Genomic DNA, 6,445 nt, shown 5'->3' with positions numbered 1-6,445 from the left:
CTTACAGGGTCTGGCACATAATAAGTGCTGTGTGGGTGTTTGTTAAATAAAATAATATACAATGGCATAGGCACTGTGGTTGTTCTTCCTAGTCTCCTAAAGAAGCAGTTGTTTCTGAAACCTTCCCAAACTCAAATATAGCTGAAGTTGCTCAAAATATCATGTGAAAATCCCTCCTCTTCACCAGCCCCTCCACTGTAGAGGCTTCTTTGTGCTCACAGAAGCCCTATATTTCAGTGGTCTGTTCTGGATGTCTAAACTTCTCATAAGAAGTGATATTTTATGGGGCCCGGCACAGTGGCTCACGCCTGTAATCTTAGCACTTTGGGAAGCCGAGGCAGGTGGATCATTTGAGGTCAGGAGTTAGAGACCAGTCTGACCAAGATGGTGAAACCTTGTCTCTACTAAATACAAAAAAAAACATAGCCGGGAGTGGTGGCACATGCCTGTAATCCCAGCTATTTGGGAGGCTGAGGCAGGAGAATCGCTTGAATCCTGGAGGTGGATGGTTGCAATGAGCCAAGATCGCACCATTGCACTCCAGCCTGGGCAACAGAGCCAGAGCAAAACTCTGTCTCAAAAAAAAAAAAAAAAAAAAAAAAAAGATGAAGAAGAGTTGATATTTTATTTAAATTAAAAAAAAAATGGACAGATATTGGGTGTCTGATTCGCAGACAGTTGTTAGCACATTCTTTGTGTTCAACAACACATTCTAATAAGAAGAGAAGATTTGTAAAAACACATACGGCCGGGCGCGGTGGCTCAAGCCTGTAATCCTAGCACTTTGGGAGGCCGAGGTGGGCGGATCACGAGGTCAGGAGTTCAAGACCATCCTGGCCAACATAGTGAAACCCTGTCTCTACTAAAAATACAAAAAAATTAGCAGGGCGTGGTGGCGGGCGCCTGTAGTCCCAGCTACTCGGGAGGCTGAGGCAGGAGAATGGCGTGAACCCGGGAGGCGGAGCTTGCAGTGAGCCGAGATGGTGCCACTGCACTCCAGCCTGGGGGACAGAGCCAGGCTCTGACTCAAAAAACAAACAAACAAAAAAAACACATAGAAGAAATTGATTAAGAAACATAAGTACAGGCCGGGCGCGGTGGCTCACGCTTGTAATCCCAGCACTTTGGGAGGCCGAGGCGGGCGGATCACGAGGTCAGGAGATCGAGACCACGGTGAAACCCCGTCTCTACCAAAAATACAAAAAATTAGCCGGGCGTGGTGGCGGGCGCCTGTAGTCCCAGCTACTCGGAGAGGCTGAGGCAGGAGAATGGCGTGAACCCGGGAGGCGGAGGTTGCAGTGAGCCGAGATCACGCCACTGCACTCCAGCCTGGGCGACAGAGCAAGACTCCGTCTCAAAAAAAAAAAAAAAAAAAAAAGAAACATAAGTACAGTGAAAATTATCTGGATTCTGGCTGGGCACAGTGGCCCGCACCTGTAATCCCCGCACTTTGGGAGGCCGAGGTGAGTGGATCACTTGAGGTCAGGAGACCAGCCTGACCAACATGATGAAACCGCATCTCTACTAAAAATACAAAATTAGCTGGGCATGGTAGTGCATGCCTGTAATCCCAGCTACTTGGGAGGCTGAGGCAGGAGAATCACTTGAACCTAGGAGGCGGAGGTTGCAATGAGGCAAGATTGTGCCACTGCACTCCAGCCTGGGCATCAAGAGAGAAACTCTGTCAAAAAAAAAAAATAAAAAGAAAGAAAGAAATTGATTAGGAAACACAAATACAATGAAAATTATCTGGATTCTGGCTGGACATGTGGCTCATGCCTGTAATCCCAGCACTTTGGGAGGCCAAGGTGGGTGGATCACCCGAGGTCAGGAGCTCAAGACTAGCCTGGGCAACATGGCAAAACCTCGTCTGTACTAAAAATACAAAAATTAGCCAGGTGTGGTGGCAGGTGCCTGTAATATGGGAGGCTGAGACCCAAGAATCGCTTGAACCTGGGAGGCAGAAATTACAGTGAGCCAAGATCACGCCATTGCACTTCAGCCTGGGTGACAGAGCAAGGCTCCATCTCAAAAAAAGAAAAGAAAAGAAAAGAAAATTACCTGGATTCTCAGGAAATGTTTGATTTTCTGAACATAACAGAAAATTTTAGGAATAGAAAATAAGAGAAAATTCATTGACAATATATATTTATATCCTATATTTTCAAATGTTAATATTATAACTGTCAGAAATAATGCCACATTTTATTTATTGAAGAGCTGATTATCCAGATCTGAGATTTTACATATCTTTCTTTTCTTTTTTATTTTTATTTTTATTTGATATGGAATCTTGCTGTTGCCAGGCTGGAGTGCAGTGGCACAATCTCAGCTCACTGCAACCTCTGCCTCCCGGGTTCAAGCGATTCTCCTGCCTCAGACTCCTGAGTAGCTGAGATTACAGGTGCGTGCCACCACGCCCAGCTAATTTTTGAATTTTTAGTAGAGATGGGGTTTCACCATGTTGGCCAGGATGGTCTCCATCTCGTGACCTCGTGATCTGCCCGCCTCGGCCTCCCAAAGCGCTGGGAATACAGGCATGAGCCACCGCGCCCGGCCGAGATTTTACATATCTTTTTTTTTATTTTTTTGAGACGGAGTCTCACTCTATCACCCAGGCTGGAGTGCAGTGGCACGATCTCGGCTCACTGCAACCTCTGCCTCTTGGGTTCAAGAGATTCTCTTGCCTCAACCTGCCGAGTAGCAGGGATTATAGTTGCCCGCCACCACACCAGGCTAATTTTTGTATTTTTAGTAGAGACAGTGTTTCACAATTTTGGTCAGGCTGGTCTCAAACTCCTGACCTTGTGATCCACCTGCCTCGGCCTCCCAAAGTGCTGGGATTACAGATGTGAGCCACCGCACCCGGCCTTACGTATCTTTTATTACTATTTTCTTCCTACACCATCCCTGCAATCTCCTGTATTTTCATCAATTACAAAGCATGTGGAGTCAGGTGTGAAATTTTTTTCTCTCAATATGCTTAGACTTCTAAGGCAAACTGTATGGTTCCTGGCTTCCTCTAAAGGAGGACTAATGGGTCACTCCATCTGGGGGGCATCCACATTCTCTGGAGTATTTTGACTATAGCCTTGAGTTAAACACATGGTTTGGTTGGTTGCACATCATGATTTAATTTCACAAGAATCTTGAATGTCTCATTTCCTCATATCATTACTAAAAAGATTTGAGGGCTTGACACTGGCTTTCAACCTCAGCTTCAGCACAGAAGCCAAATTGCAGGACTTAGGGAGTATGTTATGGTCTAAATGTTTGTGTCACCCCCTTCCCCATTCATATGTTGAAATCCCAACCTTCAAGGTGATGGTGTTGGGAAGTGGAGCATTTGAGAAGCTATTAGGACATGAGGGCAGAGCTTAGTGTCCTTATAAAAGAGGCCCAAGAGAGACAGGTCCTTGCCTCTTCTACCATGTGAAGACTTAGCGAGATGGCACCCTCTATGAACCAGAAAGCAGGTGCTCACCAGAAACAGAACCTGCTGGTACGTTGATCTTGGACTTCTCTGCCTCTAGAACTATGAGAAATACATTTCCTTTGTTTATAAGCCACCCAGTTTATGGTATTTTATTACAGCAGCCCAAACCAACTAAGATGGGGAATTTCGATGCTGAAAGAGGGAAGGAAAATTAGAATGTTGTGGGTAGCCACTGATGTACCCATGGACAGTTAGCTTTCAAACTTTTAGACTATGATTAATATACTAAGAAAAGACACTACAGCAGATACAACTGTAGCCAACTTACAGTTGGGTATTTTATGTATTTGTTTGTTTCTTTTATTTCTCACCTTGTTCAAGAAAGTGAAGCAAAGCTATCTTATTATTTCTCTTCCAGGACAGCATCAGGAAAATATGAAGCTCTTGTTTCTTTTCTTTCTCCTTGGCCTGCAAAGGCCTGTGTTTAGCTCTGTAATAATTTCTTTTCAAACTTGAGTTGCTCAGGCAACTACACTCTTTGCTCTCTAACTTGACCCCATTTCCTGATGAATGGTCTTTTCATTTCTTTACTAAGACCTAAAGGTTTTTACATTCTGCAATTTTCTCTGCTAAATAGCTCTAGGCATTGCTGCTTATAAAATCATAGACAATCATAAAACCTTAGATTTGGAAGGAACTTTAGAGACCATCTAATCCTACCCCCTCATTTTACAGTTAAAGAAATTGAGTTCTCAAGAGGGTAAATAACTTGTTTAGAGTCATCCAGCTAGTTTGTAGACTGGGTAGTATTTTCCCAAGCTAATTTTTTGACTTGAATAGAACTACAACTGAAACCATTTTAAAGAGCACATACTTTTCCATCTTGATCCTTTTGAAATATAATAATATAGTTTACAGAACCAAATTTATAAAATCACCACTTTTAATCCTGAAAAACACTGTGATGTAAGAAATGGCTAAATGAGGTTTGTGATTTACATGCTTTTTAATAGGCCATGTATTAAAACTCTGGTCTCAGATTTACTAGTTAGTTGAAGGTTGGCTAAATCAACCTAAAGAGATTGCTTTGCTTTACCTAATGACCTTAATGGTGGAGGGCAGGGGCAGTTGAAAGAAAATGGACCAACACAAACAGAGAGACATAATGTGAGCATGGGAATGAGGTTAGGCTCAATAATCTACTGTCATTATTATTACTGTTAATATAATATCATACCTTGTGTGCATAACATCATGACTCTAGCTTGGCAGTATGAAGTCCAGATAAGAAATTATAAATTAACTTTGTGTCCAGAATTTTAATCTAGCTAGAGCGAAAGATGACTCATCCTCTTTTTACTGCCCACTGACTTCAGACAGTGGGGTCCTCCTATGTGGCCACAGGTAACTCACAGAATCTTTGAAGAGCTACTTTTCTTGACTGCTCTGTATCTCTCTTTGCAAAATTGTGTATCTCACAAGTAGGCTCATTCTCAACATTTGTGAGCTCAACGGGAATGTGCCAATGGATGTTTCTCACCCTGCTCCAATGGACCACCCACCCTTCTGTCCATACTGACCTCGCAGAGACTTGTAAGTGCTCAGACTCTACCCCACATATCCAAGCTCTATCCACAACTCCAAACACCATACACAGCTGCCCCTTGACCACACTTTGGGCAGTATAATCCACCCCTAAAAAGACAAGAGAGGGGCAGAAGCTCAAGCAACCTCTGGAAGCAGGTTCAGACTTCACAGCAAGGGAATTACGGGTTTCCTGAGTAAGGGGAACTTTATTTAGAAGAGGGAAGGAGTTTCCAGGTGGAACAATCCCCTTGGCCATACAGGCCTATTACTCTGTGGGGAGAGTGGGTACCAGAAGGGATCCAGAGTAGGGTCCTCTAAAGCACAGAACCCAGGAAAGAAATCCCAGTCAAGTTGACTGGATCAAAAGCAGTGCTGGTGACAAGAAAACTGTGGGACGAGGCCCTCCTACAGGTGTTGTCTCTTGGGTTGGACCTATATAAGGAATGGAAGAAAAGATGTTTGATGAACAGAGAGAAGCCACCTCAAACAAGTTATTTTTTTAAATTGGGAAGGTTCAGAGATGTTCTAAAAGAGCATCTAAGGAACAAGTCTGTTTAAAAGTATTTCATGTCAGAAATAGAAGGAATCCTCAAAATCCTCTAATAAAGATGGAATGTGATCACAGAGACAAGAAACTTGTCCAAGGTCAGACTGAAGTTAGTAACAGAGCTCAGCCCCAAAACTTGGAACTTGGGCTTCTAGGTCCTCAGGCCTGGGTCTTTCCTTAACGTGGTGCTGTATTCCTTTGAAGTATAGCTTTAAGCAACATGAAAGAAGGATGGTCACAGGGTAGTTCTTATTCTGTAAGTATATCTTTTCACCTATGTGATCAAGCACAGCTACAAATACCAACAATTTCTACTGAAAATCAAAGCCAGTCAGACTGCGTGTGTGTGTGTGAGAGAGAGAGAGAGACAGAGAGAGAGAGAGAGAGAGACAGAGGGAGAGAGACAGACTGGAAATCAAGTAAAGAAATGGAGGGAAGCACTAAAATGTAAATGCTGGGGCTGATGTCTTGATGAATATGCCAAGCACTGGAGAAACTTTATTTTGTTTTATGAATCAAATCAGGAAAGGATATTATCAGTATAAGGTGTTTCAGTTGGGGAAGTTGGTGCAATGAGAAGAGGCAGAAATGAAGATGGGAATTACAGGGGTTCCTCACTCCCACTTACCCCCACTTTGGGACCACATATATACTCCACTCATATTCTCCCATACTGTTGGTAATGCTTGCTTTTATTATTTATTTATTTATTTGAGACAGAGTTTCACTCTTGTTGCTCAGGCTGGAGTGCAGTGGTGCAATCTCAGCTCACTGCAACCTCCGCCTCCCAGGTTCAAGCGATTTTCCTGCCTCAGCCTCCCAGGTAGCGAGATTACAGGTACACGCCACCACGCCTGGCTTATTTTTGTAGTGTT

Source organism: Hylobates moloch, unplaced genomic scaffold (genome assembly GCF_009828535.3).
Source record: "Hylobates moloch isolate HMO894 unplaced genomic scaffold, HMol_V3 SCAFFOLD_14, whole genome shotgun sequence".
NCBI classification, from domain to species: domain Eukaryota; kingdom Metazoa; phylum Chordata; class Mammalia; order Primates; family Hylobatidae; genus Hylobates; species Hylobates moloch.
This window is presented reverse-complemented; position numbering follows the sequence as displayed.